A 15,203-nucleotide genomic window follows, 5' to 3' on the forward strand; every position below is an offset into this window, starting at 1 on the left:
TGCAAGCCAGAGCAGGAAGCTGCACTGTATGTCTATGACTGAGAAGCTCCACAGAGAGGAAAGAGTGTTCCTGTGCATGGAGGAGGACAGCACAGACTCCTCTGGACTCGTGTTTAGCTGCTCCTGCGTCAGGTGGGTGCAGAAGGAGCCTCTGGCATCACCACTGTCCTACCTGCTGTAGGCAGCACCCAGGGAAGGTGGGCAGAAAATAGCTACCGATGTTAGTGAAAATAAACATGAGAATTATCAGATGTTGAGGGACAGATACCCTGGGGCAAAGCAGCTGGAAGAGCAGGAACAGCTGGCAATATTTCCCATTTGCTCCATGTTCAAAGCAAACACCAGCACCGAGCATAGGAAGAGGTCAGCTTGCTTGGTTAGTGTGCAATGCACTAAATGGCAGCTACAGGAAATTGCCATCTCAGTCAGGTAACACCACACCTGAGCACTCTTGCAGGAATTTCCACCCCATCCTGTCCCTCCCATCCTATCCGGTCCCATCCCCTCCTCTCATATCTGTTTACCTTGCAGACTGAAGTACAAGCACTCAAAGCTTTCTGTAAGGCCTCAGGCTGGGGTCCACCCAAAAACTTTTGCAGTGGTGTTTAGGATGAGTAGATGTCTTCTTTCCTGTGACTTGCAGGAGTAAAACTTTGAGCTGAAAAAAGGCTGTATTTTTTGTTCTCAGTATACCATTTTTCACATCCACATAGAATGCTCATGTGAAGCAACATCCTGATACTATTCTGATCTTCTCTGAGATAAAAAATCTTTAAAATGTCAGTTATGGGCTCAAGATATTCCTTTAAGTTGCAGTCTGCACACACACACTTGAAAAACAAGCATAAAGAAAGAAAAGCAAATTAGCAATGCAATTACTTAATCTTTTTTAACCTGGGTTTATAGGATTCTTTTTCAAAGGAAGGTTGTTTTCTCCTGATGTTTTGTAGGAAGTTAAGTAAGAGGGTTTTCTGAATTTTCTCTACATTCTTTGCATGACAGGTAAATCATAGAGATATTTGTTTAGAAAATCCCATTATTCATTGTAAATTTAAAACACAAGTGGCAATGAATTTACAGACATACAAGTTTTTTGCCATAGTTAATATTCTGTGGCGAACAGCTCACTGCAGCCCTAATTGAGTTCTTAGGAATGTTTCAGCAGAAAATTTAAACAATGAGTATTATATGTTTACTTTCAGCATCACATTAGAACACTGTACATTTTTCATCTTAACATCTAGGCAACTTCATGTGGAACAATTATGTAAATACAAAGCAGTGAGGAGAACAGTGACACAACTGTCTCTCCATCTATCTTAGCAAAATATTTCAATGACACCAGGCTCCTTCTTTGACACCACTAACCTATGCCTACCTCAGCAAAACACATGAATCTGCAAACTGTGCAGATATCTGGGACAAAATTGTTGCAATAATCACTCTCAAATCTTACTTACATCACAGAAAGCACTTTATGCAATTTTATTCCTGTACATAGGTATTTTAACTTGTTGGTTAAATGGTTATTTAATCATAGAACTGTACAACAAAATAAAATAAGTAGCACTCCAAAAAAGGCAAGGAAATCCCGAAAATCTGGGTTTTTTCATAGCAAGGTATTTCCCATGTGCGGCAAGGAGATGACAAACTTGTAACCAAGGCATTGCTAGGGTTGCTGTGACAGAGATGTATTGCTGGTGTGACATGGGCTGGGAGAGGTACAGGGGAGATTTTTGTTGGTCATGTCATGACCAGGTAGGTTAACACAATTAGCATTCATCTAGTCCTGCTGCCACAGGAAATTACAGATATCTTTGGCTGGAAACCCAAATTTAGAAGATGCTTCCTTCACCAACTGTTTGCTATCTGAAGCCATTTATATAACCTTGTTAGATGTAGGATTTTTTTTTTTCCTAGTTAAAAGGACCTACCTGAATATCTGCCAAATTTCCTGTTGTAAATAATGGTGTCAGTACAGTTCATCTCTTATTTTCTCCAATTACCTCTTCAGTCTTCTAAACAAAAGAGCTTGTGAATAGCTTTCAATACCACACAGAAAATACTATTCCTACATTTTTAAAAATGTTTTTAGTTGTTTGAAGAGTGAGAAGCATCAGCAAAGATGCTCTCTGCTTGAAATGACACTTGTCAAAATGTTCTTTAGGGAATGTTGAAGAAAAATTCCCTTTTAGTCATCCTGGGCACCTTACCGGATATGCAACTTTCAAGATCCCCTCAGACAGGAATCTAGAGCATAAGAAGTTGGACAGAGACTGAGATAATGAATTTTCAAATTTTCATTCCTTGTAGCTCCTTGAATTGTGTTTTTGTTTGTTTGGACCTGCTTTGTTTTGTTCTGATTTGTTTTCATAAGGACACATCAGGACTGAGATACCATTGCACTACATGAGTTTATTAGAAAGAATGGAGTGGAAGTCCAGAGAACTGGAGTAAAATAGTCATAAACGAGTCTGAAAGTCAGGAGACTTTCAGCACAAATGTGCACATGGCAACTGTTCAAAGAGCTGTTGGATTTCCTTAGCTCCCACTTCAGTCAGTTCTCTACTTCATAGCCAATCCAAAAAATAGGTATTTTAAGGGAAAATTGTACTTTCAGGTGCTATTATACTTGGAGTCTCAGGCACAGTGAGTCTGATTCCCTCTGCTCACTGAGAAATGAGCTTCCTTTGAAAAGCTGAGGTTTTTCCAGCCTTCTGATTGCTATCTGTTGGTTTTCTAAGGCTCTCCAAAGTCTTGAAAAATAAATAAATAAAATATTTCAAAGTCAAGTTGAATCCATAGGAACTTACAAAATTATCATTGGTTATTTCAAATACTTTACTAGAACACAGCTATCTTCCCCTTCTTTCTGTAACTCTTATGGTTCTTCTGGTCTAGGTAATTTGCTGTAATTTATTTTACATGTCCTGTAAAAGTATGGCCTAAGATATTTTTACGTTATTCAGAAAACTCATAAATAATTTGTGACAGCTTCATTATAAAGGTTTGAAGATTTGTTAATGATACATGTTCAGCATGCCAATAAAGTTAAAGAAGGCAGCTGCCCAGTCCTGGGCACTGGTGAAGCAGCAACAAGCAATGAGTGGAGTATACTAAAAGAAAACTAAACTTAGCTTTTGGAGTAAAAGGGATTATCTCCCAACAATGCAGCTAAATATCCCCTGCTGTCACTCATGGCAGTTTTGAGCCACCTCTGAATTTTCAAGAAAAGCACATTATTAAAGTCCGTGCAGTTACCAGTGTCATGAAACCTTTGATAATATATAAAATTAAGCATATGCACCATTTCATAAGTAAATCTTTTTATTGGCATATTGTGCGTTCTGCACCTTCTTCAGATGACAAGTAAACAAAATGACCAAAAAGATCTTTAATGGAAAGAACATATGTGTATTTAAAATACTAGAAGAAAAATTTCATCACCTGCTCTTTCCTAAAAAAAGCTGCAAAAGTAATACAAATAAAACAATTTTTCTAGAGGATTTAGTTTCTTTATTTAGTTCCTTTACTCATCTCAGAAGGAGCTGACTGTCCACAAGCAGAATGCACAACTCAACTCAAGCAGTGATATTCCCTTCTTGGGAGCCCACTGTTCAAAGTTATCACCTGGATAAGCATCTTGATAAAGCATTTTATTAATAAAGCTCTCAGCTGGACGCCCATAATCTGAGGAGGCAGCAGAGTGGAATTGCTTTGCATCTCCTGTTGAATACATGCACATACATTGAAGAGATAAATGTGTACTTACCATCTTTAATTTTGCACTGATGGAATGGAGCAAGGAAGTGCCATGCTAGGCTTTGGCACCTTTTATCTTAATTCTGTTTGTAGTTGATTAAAATAAAAAAAATACTTCTGCTGGAGTCACCAGAATTAACTGTAGGTTGGTATAAATAGTGCAAAAATAAAGAGCAGAATCAGGCCCTGTATTTGTAAACATGAATTTCTGTTTATTCTACAATTTAATTGAAGTTTTAGCATCATTGCCTTTTCTAAATGTCCATAACTACTGCCATACAAACCATAAATTAACATATGCATTTTTTTCAAGGTTTTCTTTAAGGCTACAGGTATGACTATAAATTGGAAAATATGTCTCTTCCTTTATACACTTTGTTCAAAATGATTAAAGTTAAAAGTATAAGCACTAAAGTTAAGTAGAAATACATCAACCTATATTTATGCCTACTGTATATTAAAAACTTTACCTAAAGAGATTTACTTTTTTTAAAAAAAAATTAGATGGGTCATAGCTAAAAGGATCTGCATTTTTGTAGTAACACTATACTTATTGCTGAGAAGCAAGAGAGTCATGATCAAAATGTTACCTAGTTTCAATGTATGTTGCTTTAAAATGAACACGGTTTATGTTATCCTAACTTTTGGAAAATTCACCAAGCCTGGTATAAAAAAAATTAAGACCTTATTGTAATAGCTATAACATATTAAGCATTTTATATTTTCATCAATTTTATTCTTACAAGAGAAAAGACATCACTCACTAAATATGAATGCTGCACATGTTAGCAATAGAAACATTGATTTTTGTAACTTTGATTGCACTTGCCTTAACTTTTCCACACATATATACAAACACAAATAACACATAGAGCGGGGAAAAGATGATTAAGAGAAGTAAAACCCACAAAAGTAGGCAAGTTTTACATTATTTACTGAATAACAACACATGACCTTTTTCAATGGAATCCTTGTAAAGAGCACATGATGCCATAAGTTTGTTAAAGCACAAGGTGTACTTTGTCTAGATGAAAAAAAACCCAACAAAATAACACAAAACCAAACAAAAAAAAAACCTTTTGGTGTGACTTTGATTTAGGTTTAAAAAAGTTGGATGTTTAAAAAAAAATCTTTATTACTTGCATATGAATATTTTTGTATGATAATATACGAAGAAAGTTTTAAAACAAAACAAAAAAACCCCACTTGCTTTATAGTGTGCAAATTTTAGAGGAAAGTAAACAGGGTATGTGTCCAATTTGTAAAACAATGTCCTCCTTTCAAGATTACTCTTTCACTGACTAAATGCAAGGTTATGACAACTTGAAATACTTTCTTTTGTGAACTGACAAAGAAAAAATAAAGCAATGTGAATAATTTGCGTATGCAAAATTATTTTTTTTTAATAAATTTTTGCTGGTAGCAATACAAATTTAACAGCATCATAGGGAAAGCTTTGAAGGTACCAGTTCAGTGATTCGACTAGAAGGGCATACTGGGCCAGAACATATGTATTGGATAAGCTGGCACAGGTCCCCTGGAGGCAATGGAGCTGCTCCAGCTTACACCAGCTCAAAATCTGACCTCTAATATTTTCTTTCTTGTTGTTTCCTCTTGTTCTGCTGTTTTATTTCTTAAGGATATTTTGTTTAGGATATGTTTTGGGGTTTTTTTCCCTGTGTACTCTTTTTTTCTTAAAAACTCTAAGGGTTATGGTTCTGATCATTGTAAAGCAAGAAATGCAGTCTCACAACTCTCTGGGGCAAAGACTTTGTGTGTGGGTGGCGCAAACTTGTTTGATTTGTTACAGCACTGCTCAAGTTTTGTGACAGTTTAGCTCCACCGGAACCACAGAGTGGCAGGGGAATAGAACAACATGGTGGGGAGCAGAGTAACATGGTAGGGAATAATTTTTAGCACTCCATGTGTGTGTGTGGTGTGTTTGTATGAGCATCATGGAAGGCCACGACTGATACAGAAACTGTAGTGGAGCAGAAGGAGCTCAAATCACAGCAATGTTGTCATTGTAGCAATGAAAGCTAATAGGAAAATGTCAAAAAGGGCATTACTGAAAACCTGGAAGAATGCTTTTCTTTTTTGAAGTTTGTTGAATATGACGTCATGCCTGGGTCAGGACAAATTCCATCCTTGGGTTTCTGAACAGACTGTAAGCTTTGTGGCTCTCTTCTAAAGTGCAGCGGCATAAATCATTATCCAAAGCAATGTGTTTATACTCATGTTACACCACATGAATGAATTGCAATCAGCTTCTTTTTTTGCCTTCCTATCAAGACCCTCACCTTCAGAAGTCCTGAAAGATGCAAGAAACACTGCATCTTTTATTATTTTTTAAAGCCGTGATTCTCCTCAGATGCCGGGGAATTGCTCCAAATTTGAACCTCTGTAACACAAGAATTTGGGGCCTTGCAATAAGAGACAGGCACCAGTGCACAGCAGCTCTTACAAAGTTCTATTTTATGTCATAGCTAGAGCTTAAATTTTCAGAAGGGCTGGTGGTCTCCTGGCTCCAGAAGTGCAGACCAGTGCCAGGCCTGTGTCTCTGCAGCTCATGAGTATCACAAGACTTTTAAGATGTGACAAATGAATTGGTTCACCTGGAGCAACTCATATTTAAATACATTTTTAATATTACTGTATTTTTGCACCTGCAATCTGAAGTCAAGGTGAACTATATTAAAAAATATTGTTTCTACAGGCAGTCACCCTTTTGAACTTTGTCTGCTTCATCTACTTCTCATGAGATTTTTATCTTTGCTATACAAAATATTAGCAAGATCATTTGAATAAATGATCATGGTTTCACCAGTATTAACATGATTCATTGGCCTGGTATGGTGGCAGGAAATGCATTTAGCATTTGATTAGACATCATAAGAGTTATGATTACTCAACAACCAGCATGTGACGTGCACAGAAATATGGTATCCACTGTAAATTAAAAAATATTTATGTATATTTAGTTACATTTTTTAAATATTGCTATTTAACAGACATTAATAAAAAAATTGAAGAACATCATTCTCTATTCTTTACTGCATTACTCTGCATTCCTTGCAATTCTTAGACACATGACTGAAACAAGTACAAGAGCAAAAACTTTATTAATTGCTGGTATTCTCTCCCAAAATCATGTATGTGTGAGCAGGCTGGGAAGCCACATAGGGTTGCAAGCTTGAAGAGGGACAATCACAGGAAAAAAGTAAGTACACAAGATGTTGCTTGAAGAGTGATGGAGTCTTGGTTTGAAAAATTAAATAAATAAAAATAAAGAGACAAATAAACAGAAAGAATAAAAGCACCAACAAGCATTAATATTGATCAAAACATTTAGAATACCTCTGGACATCTTTCTTGGATTCTTCTGACATGTTCCACTTATAATCATTTGCATTGAGTGATTAAATTCACTTTTCCCTCTATTTACAAGTACTTATTTTCACTTTTTATTTTTCCCAAGGTCCTGGGGTGATTTTATGATGTTGTACCCTGATATCCCCATCATACCCTTCCAAATTTGTCCCAAACCAGGACATCCAACCTATGTTGTTTTTATTTGGGAGCAGGTTTTCTTAATATTTATTTTATTTTGCAAAGATAATTGCATTTTGTATTTAATGGGAAAAAAGTATCATTTAAGTACTAAATTTGTGTTGTTAGGAATTTAGTGTTGCATCTGTAATTAAAACATGGGTTTATGAACAGACCTGTGAAATGCAACTGTTCCCACACTGGGAGCCTACATGTTAACTACTGGATCAGGGAGATCAGAATGTCATTTGAAGAAATACATACATAACTGAACATTAAATGCTCAGGTATTTACAGAATCCATTGAAGTGCAAATAAAACTCTTGTTTGCAAGTAAAAAGCTGGTTTATTTCAACTGGAGAATCTTAAAAAAAGGTCTTCTGTTAAACAAGAAACATAAAAGACACCCTGACAGTCATATACTATAAAAGGTGATGCTGAGAAAAAGAGACATTATGATACAGGATAGATCTGTAATTGTAGCTTAAGTTTTCAAAATTGCCCCAAAAGGTCTGGGAAATACATCCTCACTTCAAATGGACTCATAGACTGTACACAGGTTAGTTTCAAAGCTCGGTGAAAACAAATGTCAAAAGTAAAATGAACAGGAAACATATTTTTCTGCAGAAGAGGAACTGCAGTATTGAGAATAATGTGAACAGAGGAGATAAAACAGTAATGTAGAAGTGACGTCCAAATGCATTGTCTAGAGATTGAAAAATAGGCTCCAGAAAATTAGTCAGAGATCTTTAAAGTGTTTTACTTTCCAGTTGCATGCAGAATGGGTTCATTCTTTTAAATCAATATGCAAACCACAAAATCAAATAGCTCTTCTTCTCCGAATGCTGATGAACCTTACCCAGGTCAGCATGTTTTCTCTGCTTATACTGCAGGGAAATAAGCACTGAGCAAGGTAAAGCTAGGACAAAGCCTGGGCCCCTTATGATTACTTCATATAGCACTCTCATTTCTGTCTTGAGGAATTAGGCGTTGACTGTCTTCAGATTTAGTACTGGCTGTGGTGGAGACAGCTGTCAGAAGCAACACAGCCTAAATATTTGATGTGGGAATATACTGTGGCTTTTCTGTCAGCAGCACTGGATACACTGCCAACAACAAGCACAAGATTTTTGTTCTCCTGTGAGCATCATCTTGCACCTGATGGTAGCCCCACATCTACTGGAGAGAACGGAAAGAATACAAAAAAGCATTAAAGGAAGAATATACTATGAAAGAAATGCAAGAAAAAGGACTATTGCTCCTATGCTGGTTGACTTCTCATCCCACATAATAGATAAATTCCTTGTTGCCTCCTCCAGCTCTTTCTCGGTCCTGATTTCTGGCACCAAATGAATGAGATTCATAGGCACAAATGCCTAAGGCTGAACCACAACATTTGAACCTCCAGGCAGTACCAGCTCAGCCACCTTTACACTCCCCACTGCAAGAGATGGCTTCCTCCAAGTTAACTTCCAAAACTCCCTTAACTGTAACTAATTATTAAAAGTTCTGTTTGGCCACAGAATTTTGTGTGCTATCAGCACACTACATTTCTGTCTTTGGTTTTTGATTTTGATATCCTGCTTTTTAATATGTCTAAGAGGACATTTTTGTTATGAAGAATTGGTTGTAAAGCTAAAAGGTATAAATTTGTTTGAATGAAACAAAAGGGGATCTTGTTATGTGGTGGTCTGACCTTGATTGGACAACAGATGCCCACCCCAGCCACTGTCACTGCACTCCTCATCTGGATAGGGGAGGGAAAATATAACAAAAGGCTCATGTGTTGAGATAAGGACAAGGAGAGATCACTCATCATTCCTCCTCCTCCCATGCAAGGCCACAGGGAATGGGGGCTGTAGTAATTTTGTCACACATTGTCTCTGCTGCTCCTTCCTTCTCAAGGGGAGGACTCTTCACATTCATTCTGTTCCAGTCTGGGTTGCCTTCTAGAGGATAGTCCTCCATGAACTTCTTCAACATCAATCCTTCCCTTAGGCTACAGCCCTTCACAAGCTTCAGCATGGATTCCTCCTGTGGGGTGCAGCCCTTCAGGAATGGACTGCTCCAGCATGGGTTCCCCATGGATCCACAGATCCTGCCAGGAGCTTGCTCTAGCACAGGATTCCTGTGGTATTACAGCCTCCTTTGAACATCCACCTGCTGTGGAACAGGATCCTCCATGGACTTCAGGTGGATACCTGCTCCACCGTGGAGCTCCATGGGCAGCAGGGGCACAGCTGCCTCACCATGGTCTTCATTGTCTGCTCTGACACCTGGAGCACCTCTTTCCACTTCTGCTTCACTGGCCCTGGGTGTCTGCAGGTCTGTTGCTCAAATATTCTCACTCTTTTCTTCTCTTCTCTGGCTGTTTGTTGCACATTTTGGATTTTTTCCTGCTTTGCTATCCCGGTGGCACTGCCACCATCCCTGGTGGGCTCAGCCTTGGACGGTGGCAGGTGTCTCTTGTAGGCAGCTGCCTTTGGCTCTGTCAGACATGAGAGAAGCTTCTGGCAGCTTCTCAGAGAAGTTAGCCCTGTAGTTCCCAAAAGTTATCCCTATGGCTCCTGTGCTAACAAAACCTTGTTATGCAAACCCAAGTGGTAGGAGTTTGTAATCATAGTAACATAAGATGCAATGATTTTAAGGCTGAAACCAGGATATTAGTGCAGCATTTATTCTAATGATTTAAATGACAGAAAATATTCTTCCAAGTAAATAGTTAATTAGCAATTTATGTAATCAATAGATGATTGGGGAAAAAAATCTCCTTAGGTTATATGTAAGTGAAATACAAAAGGTCGTAGCCATGATATTTTCTGAAAAATCCTTTCCTTAGGATTTTTTCTCCTGAGAAGCTGACAGGCCTCAGGAACAAAATGTAAACAATGATTATCTGCTGCTCTGGAATGCAACAGGTGGATCTGTGATTGGCTCATGTTGGTTGTTTCTAATTAATGGCAATCAGAGTCAGCTGACTCAGACGGAGAGTCCAAGACACAAGCCTTTGTTATCATTCCTTATTTTTCTATTCTTAGCAAGCCTTCTGATGAAATCCTTTTTTCTATTCTTTTAGTATAGTTTTAATATAATATATATCATAAAATAATAAATCAAGCCTTCTGAAATATGGAGTCAGATCCTCGTCTCTTCCCTTGGACCCCTGTGAACACTGTCACAAAAGGTAACAACCTAAACAAATCATATGCCAAAAAAGATTCGAGCATCTTCTAAAGAAACTGTTTCAAGCTATTAAGTTTTTTAAAAATCCTCAAAAACTATGTTTTCATCCATAATAACTTTGTAGAAGTTGTCTCAGTCTCTCTGGTAAATAATTATAATTTTTAAACTGATTAAATAAATATTTATATTAGAGATTAGAAGGGGTTTCAAGGACTTATTACAGACTCTCTTTGTTGTAAATAGGATGAAATGGCTCTGATCTAATCTCCTGGGTAAATAACAGATTTTATAACTTTTAATTAAAATGGGAGAAGTGAGATCATTTTAAACAAACACTAAATACCATCAAGGATTTGATTCAAAAGTGACAAAAAACATCAGATATAAAAAACCAAAAGAATATTCTATCCTAGATTTCTGTTTTCTCAATAAAATAAAATGCCAGCTGCTGACAGTTCCCTTCAGAGCTTGTAATGTGGGACTGAAAAACAAGGTCTGAAAACAAGGGTTCAAATCTGTATGGACCATTTTACAGAAACTATTGTGGTTTAAAGCCAGCTTAACTTTGAGCAGACAATTTTTAAGATTTGATGTCCAATATGTTCTGTACATCAGCAGAATCTGGAGAACACAGGACAGAGTTACAAAGATTTTTATTTCAGTGTGGAAAGAGACAGCTTTGTTCCTGAAGAGATTACTCTCACAGGTCAGGAATTTTTGTCACTGTTCATCCCTATATTAGTCTTGATTTAAAAAAACGCATGCAGAAACAACAGGAAACAAGTTGATTTTCCTTCTAACTACTACTTGTAGGTCACTTAATCATATGAGGGAGAGACTTTCACCCCCTCTCCAGAACTATGAATGAATAATTGGTGGTTGTGAATAAGTGGTTATGGTGAATTAATTTCCCCACCTATTACTCAATTGTGAAATTATTTCTGGGAAAACTTTCCTCCCTTGAGAATCGTGTTGTTTTAAAATAATTTGAAGGTGTCAGAGAGGAGAAATAAAGTACAGTTGTACAAATATTGTGTTAGGAGAAATGCTACTGGCTGTCAAGTCCAGTCCTTACTATAAGTGCCTTAAGTATCCAATGTGGTACATTTCTTAAACTAAAATCCAAGTCGTTTTTTATTATTACTCTCTTGTATTTATTGTTCCAGGCCATCAATTTCTACCATTCTCAAGTCACTATATATTTACCCTGAATTTATTTTTTCTGTGCCAATTTTGTTTCTATGCATAATTAATTAATTCTCTCATTCTTTGCATTTACTGACAATATATTAGGTATTATGTATCATTCATTCATCTTGGCCTTTTTTAAATTATGATAAACATGACAAGATAGTCTGGTCTTCCCATAATTGTCTTCCCCCTTGTTTTGCGGAGAAAAGAAGAAACCTCACAACTTTGTAAAAGTTGTAAAGCCTGGTATGCTTTTATTACGACTCGCGCCGGACGCAAGTCTCCCAAAAAGGCATGCATACCTCTGAAGACCTCGGGTCTTCTTTTATCCCCCTTCCAAATGCATATGCATACAGTTTCACAATAAGTTCATACATATTCATTCTGCGTGACATTTAGCACCAGTTCTTCTTTATCAAAGGAATTTCTAAGTCAGGGGCAAATCGACCTTGTGGTCTTTCTGTTTTTCTTTCTCTGTCTCCTTGCTGTCTCCTTGCTGTCTCGCATTCGAGCTTTTCCTTCAGCTTTGTCCTCACAGACTTTTCACCTTTCTTAGACACTTCACCTAATTCAGAATGGATCTTTACTCTGTCTCATTCCCCCCTTTCCTAGGAAATAAGTAAATTCTTTTACTTAAGGAAAACCCCCACGACAATAAGTGTCTTTTAACGCTTCACCATGTACGTTTGACAAAGAGGTCAGTACAGCTATTCGTTGTAGCATTCTACAGTTCCAAATTAACAATGTAATAAATAATCCTAACAAAATTACAAATACAGAGATTAGAATGGTTTCTACTAGACAGAATAACATCATTGCTATCAATTTGTGCAGCAGCACAAGCAGTTCTCAAGCATACACCCTTTTCCAGTATATACAAGCACAGTTTTCTGGTCAGTGACTGGATGAATTTCAAAGTGACAAATACTCTGTTCAGTGTCCAAACACACACATCCTGCACATTAATAGTACTGCTTTCACAAATGAATCCCATCTGTTCTCTAGTAATGCAGGATTCCAAGTTTACTGTCTGCCACTTTCCATTCATCTTTCGTGCCCACACTCTATGTTCTGAAGGATAGAGTATTGTTTTTTCATGGTTTAATCCTAGGGAAACGATGGGATGGATAATGAAATAAACAAAAGGGCTAGGAGACTTCTTCTCCTTTTTCAATGCCTTTATTAAAAGTGATCAGCTCAGGATTGGGTGGCTCGACAGGTCTGCAGTTCCCGTCGTCTCTCCCAAAGCGACTCAGAGGAGGAAGATATGCGCAGCTCTGTCCACAAGGGGCAGAGCTGGGAATCACGTCCTCGTGGGAGCCTTTAGGGCCTGCTGATCCCGTTAGATGGTGCCCCACCCACTCAGTCGGCCCGGTCTACCGCCGGGGTCGTCTCTCGTGGTCAGGGCGAGAGGCTCCGAAGGTGTTCTGCGTCTCTGCAGGCTCAGCATTCGGCTCCTCACGTCCAGACATCACTCCAGTCTCTCAATTCTTAGGTGGCTCGTTGTTTTGGGGTTTTCTCCGTACAGCGGGGGGACCCATGCTGCATTGTGGTCTTGGAGTCACTTTGCATAGCCCCCCTCACCTTCTCAGGTCTCTTCTACTGTTCGGGAAGGTTCCCACCCTTCTGGGAAAGGTACAACTTAGCCTCGGGCGAGGCTCTGCTGATACAAAAGGAGCGATTAGCTACAACGACTCGTGATTACAATAACAAAACACGAAGAACTTCAGCAGCTACCCGTGGTCTGGCTGCTTTTTTTTGTAACTTTTTCTCACAAAAAATATTACCCGAATTTTGTTCATAACAGATAACATAAACAGTGGCATTATGTATGGTAAACACAAAGGCAATTGCCACATTAGAAACAGGATCATAGGTGAAATTCACCATAGTCCGCCAGGATTGAAACTTCCTTTCAATATCAATTGCATTATCCCACACAATTTCTTGAATTTCAGCTGGAAAATTACCTTCACCCCTTTCCCATATGATCAGAGCTGCTGTTGCTTGTATCCATAACTGTGCTTGTATACAACTGAAAGCTAAAGACACTTTATCTTGAACTATACTAAGTGCTTCTACTATTAACTTGTGGTCTTGGTCCCCGGCCTTTTCATACTTCCTTACTTTGGCAGTACTTTTGAAATCTGTCACTGGCTAGTTCCTAATGCCAATAGAGATTACTATAAAGGCTGCTTCAATTTTGTTAGGCTGCCTGCTGCAGTGGCCAGTTTATTCACCAGTATTTCTGAATCAATTCCATTTAAAACTCCTAATCTTGTCCCTAATATGCCAGTTAGATGTTTGTTATGGGGAACAGGAACTGCTTTCTGTCCATGACCATCCCTCCCTGCCAGGGGGGCTCACACTGCAAATTCAGACACACTTCACAAGTGTATCTGACAGAGGTTTAGGTCATATTTGAGGCAGATGTTTGTTCTGAAATGTAGAGACCTCAGGGAATCTAACTTCTCCTTCCCCCTCCAAAGCACCTGATTTCCCAGATGTGTGGCAAGCAGGAATGTCTCTCCTGGTCTACAAAACCTCACCCACCTTGCCCCTAGCTTCAGGTCCAAGCCTCAAGTAAATAATGAAGGGGAAATCTGAGAGAAGAGCCTAAATTCATTGCAGTGTTGCAGCGCCTCAGAAGAAACTGGGATCAGGTTTCTGCTGCTTGAAACACTCAGCACAAAAGTGATGCTCAAAATCCTACAGCCTGCTGCTGAGCTCTGAGAGGGGGTCTCTCTCTCTCTACCTCTTTTAAGCAGAATCCAACTGCCTCAGACTGGGACGATCACTGATCCAAATCTCAGTAGGAAAAGGGATAGCTATAAATGAAGAAAATCACCTTCCTTGCTTGGGTTTTCACCTTTCTTAGACACTTCACCTAATGCAGAATGGATCTTTAAGCATCTAAAAGGTTCCTCTGTGGTGGTTCTGGTGTGGAATTCTGTTGAAGATCTACAAGAAATCTTCCACCAAGACTTTGTAAAATGTCACTGATATGTCTATTTCATATGGAGTTTTCTTGATTATTTTTTTTCTTATGAATGTTTTTAACAATGACTTAGAATTGCCTAATGGTGAACTACTTGCTCTATACATAATGTTCTATATATAAGGTTTTGGGCTTGGTCATTATTTTAAGTGGTTGTTTTTTTGGATGCAATTGTTACAATCCCTCATCAGCTTCCAGGCTTTAGTTAATTCTTTAAGCCTTCTGTTGTTTGTGTGTGGTATCCTTAGACTTATTCATTGACAGTGCATCCCAGAGCTGTGAATCAGAACTTTTGCAAATTTAAGCAAGGTCAGGATGCAAAGACTCAATACTCATCTAAGGGCTTCATTACCAGCCTCTCCTGACTAAAAGATTTGCTTTCAATATCATCATCCTCTTTTTCTATTATTTTATCAATTTTTCTGTATTGTCTAATAATGTCCCATGTGTGTTTTACTGAAATCTGGATTGATAAGTGTCACGACCCAATGGTGGTGTTTGGTAAATTCTCATTAGGCTG

The sequence above is a fragment of the Melozone crissalis genome, unplaced genomic scaffold (genome assembly GCF_028551555.1).
Source record: "Melozone crissalis strain CALT ecotype California unplaced genomic scaffold, PUWL_Pcris_2 ptg000013l_1, whole genome shotgun sequence".
NCBI lineage: Eukaryota > Metazoa > Chordata > Aves > Passeriformes > Passerellidae > Melozone > Melozone crissalis.